Source organism: Lissotriton vulgaris, chromosome 1_1, assembly GCF_964263255.1.
Source record: "Lissotriton vulgaris chromosome 1_1, aLisVul1.2, whole genome shotgun sequence".
NCBI lineage: Eukaryota > Metazoa > Chordata > Amphibia > Caudata > Salamandridae > Lissotriton > Lissotriton vulgaris.
In genome coordinates, this window is record NC_141685.1 from 2,123,232,244 (window position 1) to 2,123,250,886 (window position 18,643).

Here is an 18,643-nt window from a genome sequence, read left to right on the forward strand (position 1 = left end):
CGTTAGTGATCACACAAATCAATATGGTAACCAAAGGGTTTATATCAAAAATATATAATTTATTTATTTTTGATTTTTAATTTTCATTTTAAATGCATGAAAAGAATTTAAGAACTGGCAACAGACAGACTACCAAGACATGTAAAATAATCGGTAGTCTACATACACCTTCAGCATAACATGTGGCTACGATATACGGACCACATACAGATAACTATTTACACATACAAATTCACAAATCAAATTCTACAGTGAATTATACAGTGTGTTGCGTGACAGGTGTTAAGCGTCGACGTTTCGGTCCATGCTGGTCAAGTCGATCCGTAGGACCATCTTCAGGACAGAGACGTTGCACAGAAATGTCTAATGTAAACATAATAACAACAATAATAAACCCTGAGGTACATGGAGACCAATATCCAGCTCAACACAAAGGACCAATAGAGTGATATAAAATACACGTGATCTAAAGAACCTAATTCCAGTGTTATTGCAAAATAGCAAATCAAATGCCAGACCATTATATAACTGTAACCACATGCAGCCAAAGGTGAACATGCGGGGGACAATGTAGTCAGGGGGAGATGTAAACATAGCATGCTCCAGAAAAATAACACCAGTGTGTTAAAATGCAATAATAACGGGGCATTACTCACGATAACTAAAACGCCACACAGGTCGTTCTGCAATTAAATCAAAGCATAAATCAAGAAGGACGCTCCCAACTAATGCCTGTGATTACATACCCTTAACCCAATAACCAAAAAGACCAACTCACAGTCAGGACTGTCGCCACGGAATCTAAAACAGTACAATGCTAAAATTAGTACAAGTGCCTGCGAATACTGAAATGGTCAGGTCCGAGAACAGAACAAGCCCCCCAGAAACAGAGTGGGTACATGACACTTACTTAAGCAACAGCAATGCGCCGTCTCTAAAGAGTCCGTGCTGGATCCCCGGTGAATACTCGGGACACCAAGCGATCTCCACCCATTGCGTGATTAAGTATACTAGCGTGATGACATCATCGATACCGGCAATATCGGCGGCCATCTTAACCTAGTCAAATAATCGTGTAGACTCTTACAGACATATACGTGGATTAAACGTAAAGGGACATACTCTTAATATCAACAGATACTCGACAATACAACTTAAACAATTAAACAGGTGCAAGTTTCCACATGTAATAAATGCACAACCAACATGATGCATGTACACCAAAAATCGGAACCGGTAATGGCAGCCATCTTAGGCTAGTCATACCTACACAGTACTGAATTCGGGAGGCAGAGAGTAACTACCATCGCAAGTAGTATCAGGATAACCTATCAAATTACAATAACAGTCATCCTCAAAAGTATTTATATCAGACTTAAAGCCAATCAGGTAAGAGTAGCTAGAGTATGCCATTCAATAAGGCTATTAAGCCCATTTTCTACTGTGTCACACAGCCAAATCAGTTTATTTTCCCTTTGTGCCAGCAATTTATCAACATTGGGTCTTCTCCTTGTGCCTCTTACAGACTCAATTAAATACCATTTCATATCAGACGGAGCATGAGACATGTTATTATAGTGCTCTACTAGTGGTGCAGTGTTGACTTTGCATCTGATGCGGGATTGGTGTTGCGTAATGCGTTTTTTTTATTTCTTGTGTCGTTTTTCCAATGTAATGGAGGGCACATGGGCATTGGATACAATAGACCACATTTTTGGTCAGACAGTTTGAATGATGTTTGAGAGTCAAGGTTCTTCCGTTGATACAGCATGTTTTAGTGACTTGTGTGGTAGCGCACGCCGTGCAGCTGCCGCAGGGAAAGTGTCCAACAATGGGTGCAAGACCCCAAATATTTGGAAGAGTGTTAATTTTAGGTTCAGTATACGCTTTGACCAGATGATCCCGTAAGTTTCTTCCCCTTTTAAACGCAAATCTTGGCATAGCCAATTGGGGTTCAACTTTTCTAATCAGATGCCAATTGCTTCTGATAATTTTCGTTATTGCTGTGGATTCTGTGCCAAAAGTCAGAACACAGGTAGTCTGCTCCGTGTTGGACTCAGAAACTCTCAACTGATTTTTCTGCAGTAAAGCTTGTCGGTCATAAAACCAGGCACGCTTCATTGCGTGTTTTACCAGCCGGTAGGGATATGAACGCATCACAAGTTTTTCTTGTAGTATTTTGGCTTCTCTGAAATAATCCTCCCTTCTGGTACAGTTCCTCCGGATGCGGAGAAACTGGCCAAAAGGGAGGTTATCTCGTAAACTGCGGGGGTGGTGGCTGCTGTATTTTAAGAGCGTATTTCGTGCCGTGGGTTTGGTGTATAAACACACGGCCAGTGTCCCATCCACATGCATAATATTGAGATCCAAAAAATTAATGATATTGGAGTCACTTTCCAAAGTAAACTGTAAGTTCATATCTTTTGTATTAAGCCATAGGTAAAACTCTTCCAATTTAGCTTGTGTGCCCTCCCAAACTATACAGACATCGTCGATGTACCTTAAGTAGTTGGAGAGGTGTATCTGAAAAGGATTGTTGTTAAAAACGACTTGTTCCTCAAACTCTGCCACAAACAAATTCGCTATAGTGGGGGCGAAAACTGCCCCCATGGCCACGCCCTTGAGTTGCACAAAGAAATCGTTATTAAAAAGAAAATAATTTTCTTTTAGGGCAATCCTGGCACACTCGGTAATAAACCAGGTGGGGACTTGATGGGGCCGTGTGCGAGTCTCTAAGGTGTTATGAATCATTTGTAGTGCTTCAGCCTGATGTATATTCGTGTAGAGACTTTCGATGTCCATTGTAGCCAAGATGTTATGTAATGGGCTATAATGGACACCTTCAAGTTTAACAATAACGTCCCTACTATCTTGGGTAAATGACCTAGTTTTTGAGACAAAAGGCTTCAGAAAATAATCAACGTATTCTGCCAGTGGTTGCAAAACCGACTGGCAGCCAGCCACTATAGGTCTTCCAGGTGGCTGCTGGCTATTCTTATGAATCTTTGGTAGCGTATAAAACGCTGGAATACTAAAATCATCTTTATTAAGGTATTCGAATTCTTTTTTACTGATCCATAATCCGTCATACTGGTAGGCATTTTTAAAGAGTGCTTGGTCTGGAGTAGCACAAACTCAGGATTCAGGACATAACACATTGGTTAGCATTGACTTTACCAATAAAAATTTATTTCACCCAAGTAAACCTTTATAGCAGCATCAGGATGATGAAAGACTGGGAAAAAAAAAAGTTTCTAACTTGTACCATGCAGTTTGCAAACATCTTTTTGATGCCAGTTTATAGGTCACTGTGCTAGATCACGATTGTCACTTATAAACTGCAAAGTAACAAAAGAACCTCTGTGACAAAAGCAGTAACCCACTGATCTATGCAGAAAAAACACAGGGGCATATTACCAAGGGGTGCGATAGGCAATTATCGCCGGTTTAGCGGCCGTTTTCTGCCGCTAAGCGGCGATAATTCTATCGCTTTATTAGCAAGCTGTCGCTAACTGATGTTAGCGACAGCTTTTAGGCGATAGCGAGCGTTTTGGGGCCCGCTTTGCATATCAGCGATAATTATCGCTAATGATATGCAAATTGGGCGTACCCAACCTGTTAGCGACTGAAAGCAGTCGCTAACGTCGCTATCGCCTATTAGCAAGGCAGGCGTAGCAATGGAAATATTCCCACTATCGCCAAAAACTAACGCCTGCTCAGACCAGTTCCTAGCCATGTTATCCAATGGGAGGTGGATAACATGGCTAAGAGCGTTTTGTCGCTAATGCGTGAATATCGCTGTATTCTCAGCGATATTCACACATTTTGCTATCGCTGGATATTTTAGCACAATGGAGAAAAACGTTGCTAATAGCATGTTTTCTCTGCTAACATATCCAGCGATAGGCATCGATAAAAAAATTGACGCTAAGCCTGTTTAGCAATAAATATCGCCTCTTGTTGGTAATATGCCCCACAGTTTTAAAAAATGCAATAGGCATATTAACCCTCTGTGCTACATTAGATAAGTCAAAGCTGCCACTGGACAAGACTCATCTCTCTCCAGCAGGAACATTAATCACTGGTGTTATCTTGACACTTTTATTGTTGCTGGAAAACTGCTAAGTATACAAGGAACTTAGCAGTGCTTTTAAAACTGCTGCCTGAGGACCCCCTGGGAATGTGTCACAGACCCCTGGAAGTCCGCGGGCCACAGTTTGGGAAACACTGATCTAGAGGAAGTAAAAGTCGTAACAAGGTGTCCGTAGGTGAACCTGCGGAAGGATCATTAACGGTGGAGCGGCCCGAGCGACTGACTGCGCCAGCCTGAAGCCCTCGGCCGCCTCCTGCAAGCACGCACCCCAGGCACAGGGCCCGGCTCCGCCCTGGCGTGCCCCGGCCCGCATGGGGCACTTGGGTGAGGCCTGGGACTTCGGCGGGCCTCTTCCCCCTGGGGTGGGCCCGACCGACGCGTATGGGACTGGGCATGGGGGGGCAGCAAGTCCGATCCATAACTTCAGGATAAGGATTGGCTCCAAGGGCTGGGTCAGTCGGGCTGGGTCACGGAGAGAGGCTGGGCGCTCGCCGCAGCTGGACGAGGCGCCTCCCTCTGGGGCGGCGGCGACTATGGACGTGCCGGGCCCTTCCTGTGGATCGCCAAAGCTGCGATGGTCGCCTCTCCCTATGCCCCCTTCCCGGGGGCGCGGGGCGCCGGCGTTCTGCCTCGGCCGCAACTAGTAGCTGACTTAGCACTAGTGCGGACCAGGGGAAACAAAGCATTGCGAAGGCCTGAGGACGCGTTGTGATTTCTGCCCAGTGCTCTGAATGACAAATTGAAGAAATTCAATGAAGCGCGGGTAAACTTATTATCGTAGTGGCCTTTACCTCCCAGTGGTCCAGCCGGTAACTGCCTCTGAAGTGCTAGACTCTGCGTATAGAAGCATATAGAGACAGGCCAAGATAGAATGAGGTTCTATCATGGCAGCGAGCGTGATAGTGAGAAATGGCGAAGCAAACAAACCCAATTCCAGATGGGGTAGTTCCTGGAGAATAAAAACCCTGTTAAGATGGCGTAAGGAGGTGCTGTCTTTCCCAGAAATCATTAACCTCCTCACCGAATTTGACAAACCAGCACTAGCTTCAAACAATGCAACAAGCAACAACGATTCAGATCATGATTAGGCCTTAGTTCACCCTCTGTAGCAGAAAACACAACAGTAGACCTCAGCAAATCCATTGAGTTTGTGGCCACCTCAGCCAAGAATGACATTGGTACAGCAAACTTTTAAAATCTTCCTGATGTGTACGAGGTCAGCAAAGATGTAATAACAAAGAAAAGTGATTACACAAAAAAAGTCACTTATTGGAAGTACCCAAACGAAAAATATAATGTGACTTGTGTGGAGACATATTGGGAACTTTTAAAGAACTGAGAAAACATGTCTCCAACAAGCACAAAGGCTTCTATCTCAAAACGTACTGCTCAAAATGTGACAAAGAAGCCGAATACCAAAATATTGCATGCCATTATGCGAAATGTAAAGGAAGACCTCAAAAAGGAGAGCTGCCATTCCTGTGCAGCTTCTGTGACCTCAGATTTGGAACAAAAATTGGTGTTTCTAAACATGCTCGGTATGCGCATCCAAGAGCGCAAAATGAGGCTAGACTAGCAGCTCTAGCAAGCAGCAAACCGTCAAAATTATGGTCACAGGAAGAAATACTGCTACTAGCAGAATTGGAAAAAGTATATGAAAATAAGAGAAATATTAATGCGCTGATGGTTCCACATTTTGATAACAAAAACAGAAAACAAATTGCAGAAAAAAAGAAGAGATAGAAGAGATAAAAGCAAAAGATGTACTGCAAGCATCAAATGTTTCTGAAAATGACTCTTGTGATGAACCAGAGGTTACAGTGGAAATAACAATAGAAAAGCGCAGAGACTTTATCAATCAAAAACGTGCGCAAAAAATCAAGAACTTTGATGAGCTGGAAGACAGAATCACAGAAATCGAAAAGTACACCCAAAACGTAGAGCAACACAATGCTGCTATGGATCTGATGGATGAGGTAGTGACCTATATCGCAGAAAACACCACTGATATAAGTCCTACACCAGCAAGTGTACCAACAAATGAACCAGCAAGTGAACTCAATAATGAGCCTATGAACTCTGCTCAAGATGAGCACCAGAATGCCTCAGTAGGAAACAAGATAACAAAAAAAAGACAAGAAAAACTGAAGGCTTAATCAGACGCATAAGAAAACTTATGCCAAAGCAAGGGCAGCTATAAAAAATACCAGGCAATGTTTAAAAAAAACAAAAAGAAAATTGCCAGGATTATCACTGATGGGGCAGAAGATGCCACTTGCCAAATCAGTGCTGATGAAATCTTTCAATACTACAAAAACATAACTGAGAAAGAAAACAAGAAAAATCCTAATTTCATGCTGATTGATCGGATACCAGAGGATTACGAAATTAGAAATCTATGTAAAGAAATAACACTGCTCGAAATAACGTATGCCTTTGAGAACTCCAAATTAAAGAAAGCAGTGGGGCCCGATATGATTGGTCTGAATGACTTGTATAAAGTTCACACCAGGCAACCAAGATTGCTGCCCAGAATTCTATTGTCTTGGTTGTTGATGAGAAGAGTACCAGAAATTTTTAAAAAGAACCGATCAATTTTCATACCCAAGAATGTACCGATTAGTGAACTTAAAAAAAATCAGTAAGCTGCGTCCAATTACCATCGGTACTGCATTCATGAAGTTATTCACAAAAATATTAACTAAAAGACTCATTTTTTGTTGATTTGAACACGAGGCAAAAAGGCTTCATGAAGGTGAGAGGTTGTCTCGAGAATCTGACTCTCCTGCAAAATATCATAAAAGGGGCACGAGAAAACAGTCACTCATTAGCAGTTGTGTTCATTGATAAATCGAAAGCCTTCGACTCTGTCAGCCATGGTCACATTTTACAGAGTCTCGCAAGGCAAAGAGTTCCATCGTACATCAGAGACATAATAAAAGACTTGTACACTGACTCAACAACATCTTTCAAGGGAAAGAACAACAAAGCAACTCCTGAAATAACAATGAAATCTGGGGTCAAACAAGGTTACACTTTATCCCCACTAGTATTTAACATTGCCATGGATCCTCTGATCTGTGATCTTCAGATAAATGGCAAGGGCTTCACATTTAGATCAGATGGTCTTATTGAGCAAATCACTGCTCTCGCCTTTGCCGATGACATCACAGTACTCATTAGTACCTGGGAAGGAATGAGTACAAATCTGAAAATCATTGAAAAGTTCAATAAAACTACAGGATTAAAACTTAATGTGAAAAAGACACATGGATTTTATATCAGTCACCATAAATATAAAATACTGATTAACAACTGTAAACCATGGCAATTTAAAAAAGAAAATATTGAAAATATTCATCCAGAAGAAAGTGAGAAATACCTCGGATTGAACTTTTATCCACACACTGGTCATACAAGCAATAACAAAATTAATGAGGTTCTTGTCAATTGGGCTCAAAAACTTGATAATCTACCGCTTAAGCTTCCTGCATACCCATGTGATGATCTCCTATATTCGAAAAGATCATTTGGGGGCCTCAGTATACCAAAACTATGTACACAAATTGGTCTCAATAAAGTCAATAGTTTATTGTATATCAGTGCAGCTCCAGACCTGTACATAGCTCATTCATTCATGTATGCAGGAGAAGATATGAATGAAAAAATTGATAACATCATCAAAACACACAAACTCAATATCTTAGACAGTAGCTTTCTGAGCCATGATTTAAATTTCTTAGCAACATATGATTGGAGAAAAGAAGAGTTTGAGAAATGGGCAAATCTCCCAGTCCAAGGTGATGGTATAAAATACTTAGCAAGTAATCCAACCTCAAAATTCTGGATCAGCAAGCATAACAAAATGAAAGAAAACCAGTACATAGCTGCGCTGATGTTAAGAGCAAATGATTTATATACTAGAGAAACCATCACTAGGGGAAGAAATCGTTGATTTGCTACATGTAGGTATTGTAATGATGTTTGTGAAACAATTTCTCATATTTCAGGCGCATGTCCTAAAACTAAGGACATTAGGATTAAAAGACATAACAAAATTCTGGAATTGCTCATTGACAGAGCAAAAAGGTGTGGTTGGATGGCATATAGGGAACCTCATGTTAAGAATAATCAAGGAGAACTACGAAAACCAGATGTAGTGTTTACCAAAAATGGTACAGCTGTAGTGATTGATGTTTCAATTCATTATGAAAATTCTCAGAATTCCCTTGAATTAGCGTTTGAGAGTAAAGTGAAATACTATCAGGATCTGTCACAGCAAATCAAAGATCTCACAAAATGCAACACTGTTAAATTTCATGGCGTTATCGTTGGATGTCGTGGTATTTGGCCTCAATGTAAGGATGTTGTTCTGGCTGATTTAGGTCTGCAAATGGCATTTCCATTCAAGAAAAATGTTTGCCTGACTACTTTAATGGACACTCTTAAAATGTGCCAAGTATTCATGGACAATTGAGAATCAAACTTATACTTAGATGTACACTTTCTTGCAGCACACGTCACCCTTATAAAGCACAATGTTTTAACATATAGGTTTATAGTTGACACAAGAGTTAGTATAGTGGTGAATTTTATAGATGTGAATGTTTCTAGATGTGCTTTTTTCTAATTCGATTTGTAGATGTGTATTTTTGTTTTATATATGTGTGCTTATAACAATGTAGATATAGGTTGTGTACATCATACATACTAATTGAAATGTCTTGAATGATGAATAGGTCTGAAATAATTGCATACACATAATAATCACACATTAATTATTGATGTCCTGCTAATAATATTTTAATTTCTCACGACTGTTCGTAGACAATCTTAAAATTGTTGAATAGTACTGCAGGGTGTACTATCTCTGGCCGATACGTGATCCCAGTTCCAGTGAGGACAGCGTTCAGTGTGGCGGAGCGAAAGAATGTTGTATTGTTGGAAGCAAAACAGAATTGACGCTGATGGGCAGCATAATAACCCAGAATGAGCCACCGCGAGGTGGTACAGATACCTAAATGCCTGGTCATCTAATTAGTGACACGCATGAATGGAGGAACTAGATTCCCACTGTCCCTACCTACTATCTAGCGAAACCACAGCCAAGGGAACAGGCTTGACAGAATCCGCGGGGAATGAAGACCCAGTTGAACTTGACTCTAGTCTGGCAGTGTTAAGAGACATGAGGTTTAGGATAAGTGGGAGGCCCTCGTGCCGCCAGTGAAATACCACTTCTCTTATTGTTTTTTCATTTACCCGGTGAGGCGGGGGCGAGCCCAATGGGGCTCTCGCTTCTGGCTCCAAGCGCCCGACACCCACCGGGCGCGACTCCCTCCGAGGACAGTGATAGGTGGGGAATTTGACTGGGGCGGTACACCAGTCAAACGATAACGCAGGTGAGCTCAGGAAGGACAGAAACCTCCCGCGTAGCAGAAGGTCAAAGCTTGCTTGTTCTTGATTTTTAGTATGAATACAGACCGTGAAAGCAGGGCCTCACGATCCTTCTGCCTTTTTGGGTTTCAAGCAGGAGGTGTCAGAAAAGTTACCACAGGGATAACTGACTTGTGGCGGGCAAACCTTCATAGCGATGTCGCTTTTTGATCCTTCGATGTTGGCTCTTCCTATCATTGAGAAGCAGAATTCACCAAGTGTTGGATTGTTCACCCACTAATAGGGAACGTGAGCTGGGATTAGAACGTCGTGAGACAGGTTAGTTTTACACTACGGATGTGTTGTTGCAATTGCTCAGTACGATAGGACTGCAGGTTCAGACATTTGGTTATGTGCTTGGCCGAGGAACCAATGGGGCGGGGCTACCATCTGTGGGATTATGACTGAACGCCTCGATGTCAGAATCCCCCCTAAACCGCAACGATACCGCAGTGCCATGGAGTCTCGGTTGGCCTGTGCTAGCCGGCCTCTCTCGGGGGGCCGGTGCGTAGAGCCGCTGGCTTGGGGACCAGAGCGTGGACGGAAGGGGGCCGACTCCATCTCCCTTAGTGCACCGCATGTTCGTGGGGCACCCGGTGCTAAAACATTCGCAGACGACCTGATTCTGGGTCATGGTTCCATAAGTAGGAGAGCAGCTACCTCGCTGCACTCTATTGAAAGTTATCCTCTGAGCCAAGCTTTTGTCTCTCCGTGCGTGAGCACCAGGGGATTCCCTCCTCCATCACACCCAGGGGTGGGTCCCTCTACTGCCGAGCAGGCGGGAGGGACGCGAAGGGGGTAACGTGGGTTCACGGGAGGCTGCCTCCACCACGTATTCCGGCACGGGGGCCTCCCCCTCCCGTCCCTGCCCCACAGGGGTGCAGGAATGGGGGCCACCATCCCTTGTGTGTCCTTGTGACCAGATGGCCTGGGCCGGCCGGGCCTCACCTTCCCACTGCCCCAGTCGGGCAAGGAAGCGAGCAACAACTCCGGGGAAGGAGTCTCCCGAGTGGCTGCCTCGTTGCGCCTGGCCACACCTTGCCAGACTGCAAGGGTGCAAGGTGCCTGCGCCACCAGATGGCCCTGCGGACGGGGCGACCAGATGGCCATGCGGGCCGTGAACAGATGGCCCTGTGGGCAGGGTGACCAGATGGCCCTGCGGGCAGGGTGACCAGATGGCCCTGCGGGCAGGGTGACCAGATGGCCCTGCGGGCAGGGTGACAAGAAGGCCCTGCGGGCAGGGTGAACAGATGGCCCTGCGGGCACCGTGACCAGATGGCCCTGCAGGTCAGGTGACCAGATGGCTGGGTGACCAGATGGCCCTATGGGCTGGGTGACCAGATGGCCTTGCGGGCTGGCGGCCAGGCTAACTCCAACTTTTGTCCTTCCCCAAAGTTCTGTTAGATAGTCAAGAAAAATGGGCTCCCCGGGCAGGTCGTCGGGGAGAGGACGTGGCCTTGGCTTAACCCTCCATGGTTCCTGGCCGAGGGTCCAGGTTCTGGGGACAGGGGAGGGTGGTCCACCGGGGCCCAGGGAGGCTCTCCCCGACCTGGCTAGGGTTTGGAAGCTGGGATTGGGCCCGGGGCTTGAGCTCCGTCCGGCGGCCTGCGGGATGCGGGAGCCCCCCGTCCTGCAAGCAGCCGAGGGTTCAGGCGCTTGGGGCAGGGGTGCACAGGGGACCGGGGAGGCTCTCCCCGGCCTGGCTAGGGTTTGGAAACTGGGACCGGGCCCGGGGCTTGGGCCCCATCCAGCAGGCCCGGGGTGCTTGAGCCCCCCGTCCTGCAAGCCAGCCGAGGGTCCGGGTCTGTCTGCTTTCAGAGCAGGGGTGGCTGGCTTTAACCGCTACGCTGTGGAGCAGAGTTTTCTGCCCACCCCTAACATAGCATAGACACCACACGTGGCAAAACGAATTGCTATTCTGCTAAAGATTCATTTGTTAATAAATCAAAGAGTCGTATTAATATAGAGCTGTGATATTGTAGTATAATCAAATAAAATGTGTGTATTTGTGCTCATATTAGAAGTTTTGTGGCATAAAGAATGCAGATGGTAAGTAAATGACGCATATTTGTGTGCTTTTGCTAGGTAACTACTAACAGGGAAAATTAGAATGGTGGGAGGTAAACAGAAGGGTTAAAATTCTATATCTAACGTCGGTTGTATTAGTTTCATATTAGTTCCCATTCAGTCCCCTGCGGCCTAGTTTGAAAATGGCTATTTAAATGAAACAATGAAATCGACTCCGTGGAAAGATGGCCCCCACGCATGCGCGGAGTATGCAGGAAATTAGGGAATGGCCTGCGCTCTGAGCTAGAGATGTCAAGGTCGGCTTGGCCTATGACCAGGAGATGTGCCAAAGGATGCTTGCATTTAAAAGCCTGGGAAAGGAAAACGCTGTAACCTTATTATAAATAAAAGATACAAGGACTAAACGACAATTGCAAAGCGGACAATTAAATCATGAGAAAGCATTGGGAATGACAGGGCAAAAATTGAGAACTGGTTTGGACAAGGAGGACATGAGGTGATCATCACCACGCCTCTAAAGGACAATGAGAAATGAGTGCGGACCCTAAAAGTTTCAACATTGGGTTAGATAGTTAGTGAAAAGGGTATAAAAGAGCTTGTGCGAAGAGGAAAAAAAGTTGATTCCGTGGATTTTATTTCGCACCACGACATGCTGTCGGTCTGAACAATTTTATGGTGCAAAAGACTTTAAAATATTTTTGGACTTTAAATTTTGATGGGGCAAAGAGATCGAATGCGGAGACCTATGTCGGGAGGGAGACATCGAGGAGGTTAGAAAGACAGTCAGCTTGGGAACTTGTTCTATTTGTTCTGTCATCTTCCTATGGCAGATTGGTAATATGCTCTCTAATTTTTCATTTCTTGAATGTATTTAATAAATGCTTAAAAATTTGCGTTTGTCGAAGAGAAAATGCTATTTTCTTTTCCTAATGAATTTAGATAAACTTCTGTAAAATATAAACTTGAGTCTGTTTTTATTTAGAATAAAAGCCATGACAAAATAAAATAATAAAATAATGGGAATATTGTGATTGAGCCGGTCCTAATCGCCATCAACTGATTTCTACTAGTTGGTCCATCGACCAAATAGCGGAGTACCTTGATGTTTATTTCCTTATGTCTGTTGAGAAAATTTGATATGTAAATATATGTATATAATGTATAACATTTAGAGTCCAATTTAATGATGTACCCCGCTATCCAGCAGCTTGCCTTCTTTTCCACTGATTCAGGAGTAGTGTGATGTGTGGATGTGTGACTTGCGGTGCTTTGGGCCCCACCGACGAGTAAAGTAAGTCGCTCCTGGTTTGAGTGGGATGAGATTTGAGGGTTGCTAGGGAGCCACACTGAATCTGATTTCTTAGTAGCAGTGGTCTGGTTACTATAAGTTAGCTTGGTGATTAGTAATGGTTATTTTGATTTGCTTAGTGTATATAAAACCCCTATATTCAAAGGTTTATGTCTAACACTTTATGTAGAGTTTGTATTACGTTATGTGTAGTCGGAATTTTGAAGCTTCCAGGAAGTAGGAAGTTGGTTGTCCTGTATGCAGGTAAGGGAAAACATGTAACATGGTAGTTACATGGAATAGTGCATTGTCTAGTTTCAAAGTTGATAACACAGGAAGGTGTTATATTAGGGAATTCTTGTGTGAGTCACGTTAAATGAATAGCATTAGGTATTCTTGTGAAACTCTGGCCTTAATTCTCAGGAGCTGTAGTCTCTACATGTGTTTTATCCCCAGAGAAACGGGTTTGCCTTCTGCATGATAGAAGGGTAAGGTAGAGGGAAGTGCTACTTTATAGGCGAAACTAAATTCTGTGGTAGAGAAGAGGTAAGCGCTGCCTACTGGAAATACAGAAAACTTGTGAGTTTGTGCAAACTATCACTTTGGTTTTAGTGAAATAGACAATGGAAATGTTTTTGTGTCATAACGAACCGATTTAAGTTGAATAAAATATATTAATGAAGTGCCGATAAATTTTGTAAAGGAGGGGTCAACAGAAGCAGGAGTAGAGCGGACATCAGCAAAAGTCGCGCTGGGATAGGTCCACGTGACTGTGATGTTTGCAATTCTAATTGGTGCATTAGCAAAAAGTTCGCTGGAATAGGTCAATGTGATTGTGACGTGTACTGGTCTGATTGGTGCGTTAGTGTGAATCGCGCTGGGATAGGACCGATTATCGGAACAGGCTGAAAAGGAATGTACGATTGTTTTGAAAGGGAAATCTGTGAAAAATTGATTATTATTATGAGCAAGAAAGGGAGACACCTTCATGGTTCAAGAAAATTAAGAACCTATTTAAGAAGGACAAGGAAATAGTCAGCAGAGAGGGAAAAGTACTTCCTCCACCGAAAACGCCAGCTTCATGCATGATGACTAAATATGGCTATCATACTTGCATTTGGCTAGAAAATTGGGCGAAGTATACAAAAAACAATGGAGTATTAGCATTTTGAGAAACAGGTTCATTTAGTTCAGAAGTGTTACGAAACTTGAGAGAAAAGATGGTAAAACTCGAACCGAGACCTAGGCCAACACAATTTGAAACATTGATAGAATGGGAAGATGAGATGTATGAAAGAGAAAGAGAGAGATTCAGAGATGCAAAAGAAAGCCGATGTAGTCTGGGAGGATTATGGGGAACGACTCATGAAAGTAGAATGAGAAGATAGAGAACTGTTGATATGTGGGATGTAATGTATCCAATGCGAACAGTAGATGAGACTGTAGGGAGAAAATATACAGAGAAGAAAAAAAATGTATCACCAGAAAGGGTGGTTGTGGAATTAGTGAGGATATTCTAAATAGAAGACCCCCTCCATACCAGCCAACTTCTGCAGTGATGACCCCAAATGCACCGCCAATGGAGATTGGATTGACAGAAACTCCAAAACAATATTCTGAAGTAAGGAGTACTCCGGAAAAACAAGAGATTATACAAACTTAAAAACCTAGTACTTCTGAATTAGCGAGAACAACAATTGAAGCAGTAACTGTACCAGTAACTATAGGTCCTGTAATACCACTTTTTGAAAATCAGAGAATAAATGAGCCTTCGTTAACCATTCCATTAAATTCAAGTTTGCAAAAAGTAAAAGAAAAGATTTATCCTGACTTGAATGAAACAAAGAATACAATTAGAACACCACCTGATTTAACTATGAATCAAAGTCCAATATATAGAATTCCAATGGGAGCAGAATCAGCAACTGAAACTCCAGAGAAAAGTATAGATAGAGTAAATTTGACAAAAACTCCAATAGGACAAACGGCAGAAGAATTAAATGATTGGGTTAAAACCTTACAAAAGAAAGATTTGGAACCTAACCTTTTAGATGTGGTTAGAATAAAAATAGATATGGAAGAACTGATTATTGGGACTATTGGAACTGAAAGACTAAAAACATATCAGGATGACTTTCTAATGTTCATGTGTAAAAGTATAACTGGGAGAGATAAAAATCTACATGATAAACTAGAAGAAACAGCGAATGACTTAGGGTTAGAATTTTCAAATGTAATATTATTACAGAAACCCTACATAGTAGATTTTACTGAAAAAGATCTAGATAATTTGAATAAAACAGGAAGATTAACCCAAATAAAAGAATTGATTGTATTACTGAGGAAATGGGGACCGATGGAGAAGCAGGAGGTTAAAGCAAAAGATAAAACATCCTTAGCTTTCCCTGTTCAACAAAAAGAACCAGTAGTAACTGAATATCCTATGAGAGAAATACCAGGAGGAGGTTATGTACATGTACCATGGACTTGACAGGATATATATTGTCATTTACAAATGATTTCCCAAGATTACGAGAAAAACCTGTAGAATGGTGTAGACAAGTAGGTCGTTTTGTAAAAGTTTTAAAGGTGTTATGGGAAGATTTAGATGGATTGTTTGATATAGTTGTACCTGCAGATTTGTGGACAAAATGTAACATTAAAATTGATTGGCCAAAAGAAGAATATCCAAGAGATGCTAAAACAGGTGCCCCAGGTCCAGAATTATTGAGGAAATATGATCAAGTTATAACATTTTTGAAAAATAAAATTCTTCCTAAAGAAACAGATTGGGTAAAAATTGATAGAATTCTTCAAGAGCCTAAATAATCTGTACATGCTTACTATGAAAGATTGCTTCTAGTTTTTAAACAATACAGTGGATATGAACATTTGAATGAGAAGGATATGAGTCATTTTGTATAGAGGTTTGTGTTTGGTTTGAGACCTGAAATAGGTGACATGACAAAGCATCACATGATGTATTGGCAGTCCAGTTCAGTGGACGATGTATTGAGATACGCAAAGTATTGTAGTGATGAAATCAACGCTAGGTAGCGAAAGCTTAAAGAAAAGGCTATGTGGGCACAAGTGAAAGTTGCAGAACAGGAAGCGCAATTAAATAGTAAAAATGATGACGTGAGTCAAGCTAAATTGAAAGGTAATGTGAATAAAGGGAAAGGACAAATAAATATACATGAAGCTAAAAAGAAATGGCCATGACATAATTGAGGCAAGATAGGGCATTGGAAGAATGAGTGTAAGTTAACCCCAAAGGTTAACCCTGAAAACAAATCATTGAATCCACAGGTGCAGAATGAGGTAAAACAACAATCATCGTCACAGCAACAGGTAGTTACTCAACAGAGTCAGGTGCCATTACCACCTCTCCCACAGAGTGTTAATCTTTCGAAATACAGTGCAGAGACCGGATTCTACAGAGGAGAGCAGGTAAAACGATCGTCGCGTGCAGCTGCTATTCCACAGATTCGGTTGAGATTGGATCAAAATGAGTCCAATGAGAGTTATTGATGATGCCTAGGAAAGGAAGTGGAGTGCGTGCTTGGCGCAACTCTGGAGGTAGATCAGTCTGGTCCTTTTGTGAATGGAAAGGTGAATGGTGTAAATACTACTTTCCTAGTGGACACAGATGCTACCCGTTCAACAGTTAGATCAGTAGAAATTTAAAACCTTCCTCTCTCAGGTGAGCCTATCCAAGTTGTAGATTTGACGAACAGGCAGATCAAAACCCCTCTCACACAATCTGTGGAGGTGGAAATTGGAAATTTTAAAGAAATGCATCGCTTTGTAGTATGTGACAGCAGTCCTGTTAATTTGTTTGGACGCAACATTCTTTGTAAAATGAACTGTGCCATTTACTGTTCACCAGATGGCATTGCTTTCCAGACAGCAGATAATGATATTCTGTATAAAATGACAATGTCAATATTAGATTCAGAGAAAAGTGAAAAGTTTCCTTTGTTTGACAAGGAGAAGATTCCAATTGAATTAAAAGAAACAGTCAAAGAAAAAGTGTGGGATTTTACAGGAGAAGAGATAGATCTAATGAAAGGAGTGAGTCCTTTAAAAATAGGGGCTATTTACCCAAATACCCCACAGTATAAATTAACACCAGAAATAATTGAAGGAGTAACGCCAGTAATTGATAAAATCCTGAAAGAAATAATGAGTAGCCAATGTAATTCACCAATAATGGGACTGAAAAAGCCAAATGGAACTTTTAGGATAGTGCAGGATTTAAGGAAGGTGAATAAAACTGTTGTCCCATGTTGTACAATAGTACCAAATCCGGCTGTGATATTATATCAAATTTCCCATGATGCCGAATGGTACACAGTCATTGATTTGTGTAATGCATTCTTTATAGTTCCATTACGTCCTGAAAGCCAGCAAATCTTTGCTTTCAGGTTTGGTGAGCGTATTTTGGCATGGTGCCGAATTCCTCAAGTGTATACTGAAAGTCCTTCCACTTTAAATCAGATATTGAAGGAATCATTGGAAAATCTAAAAATGCCTGTAAATTCTGTTTTGGTTCGATATATTTATGATCTAATAGTGGCATCAAGAACCAAAGAAGCTTGCATTTCTGACCCTATCGCATTACTGAATCTTTTGGCAGAAGGAGGACATAAAGTGTCTCCGTCAAAATTACAGTTCTGTCAACAAGAAGTACAATATCTAGGTCATAAGATTGGAAAAGGGACGAGAAAAGTGACCTCAGAAAGAATAAAGATGATCAGAGGAGTGAACCGCCCAAAGACACAGAAGCAGTTGAGAATGTTTCTGGGAATGGTTGGTTATTGCCGACAGTGGATAAGTGGATTCTCATTAGTGGGGCGTGGCCTGACAACATGGCCAGGCTATTCGTTTTTTGGCGCTGCTCCTGCCCCAACGGTTAAAATCCTGTACAATCCTGACGTAATGAAGACTTTTGTAACCCAGAACGGTAGCGGAAGCCCCCCCCACCCCGACTCAGAGGGTCACGGTGATGTGAAGGGAAATTGGCCCGCAGCTGAAGAACACCGCTGTGGACCGCTGAAGCCCCGCCGGGATCGTGTTCCCCGTGCTGGCGGCTTCCATGCTGCTTTGAGAGACTAGGATCGGCGGGCAGTGGAGGAGCCCCTGGACCTTTGTGAGTCCCGCCGCAGGGCTAGACTGCTGTGAGGTCCCAGGAGGGGGTAAAAAAAGAGGAAAGTGACATGCAGTGTACGGCTGGCCGGCGGGAGTCAAAAGGCCGGGGGCGATATCTACGCGAGGCCGGTATGGCCTGCCTGCACTCTGGCTGGAAGGGATGGACGTGGCGCGAGGGCCGTCTGGGGGCCAGTGAGACGAGAGACGAGGATCGGCGGGCAGTGGCAAAGCTCCTGGAGCTTGGTGAGTCCCGTCGCCAGGGCTAGACTGTTGTGAGGCCCCAGGAGAGGGTAAAAGCGGAAAGTGACTACCGCACGTGGTCGGCTGGCGGGACTCTAAGGGCCAGGGGCGAGACCTAAGTAAGGCAGTGTGGTGCGGCCTGCCTGCACCCTGGCTGGAAGTGCCTGGACGTGGCGCGAGGGCCGCAATACCTGTGGTCTGGGACTGAAGTCCAGTAGATGAGGTGAGGAGCCCCCCATAAACCAGTGAGTCCCCCGGTGTCGGCGGGGACGTATGGTAAGTGGGCCTGAAACGTTTGCGGAGGGCCGGGCCAATCGCGTGAGCAGAGACAAAACCAAGAGGCAGAGCTAGTTGAGAAGGTCAGTGGTGCCAAATAACTGCCCCGGCCTGCGGAAGGGGTAGCTTGCGAG

The 18,643-nt window shown here is 43.2% G+C and overlaps 1 protein-coding gene and 1 pseudogene across 2 annotated transcripts in view; one reads left to right on the forward strand and one right to left on the reverse strand.

Annotated features, from left to right (window-relative positions):
• The window catches only part of LOC147751698 (NAD-dependent protein deacetylase sirtuin-3-like), a 357,410-nt gene that overhangs the window by 206,229 nt on the left and 132,538 nt on the right, over positions 1–18,643 (reverse strand). The gene's annotated exons all lie outside the window — the stretch shown is intronic.
• On the forward strand, positions 9,217–10,229 carry LOC147751700 (28S ribosomal RNA; annotated as a pseudogene).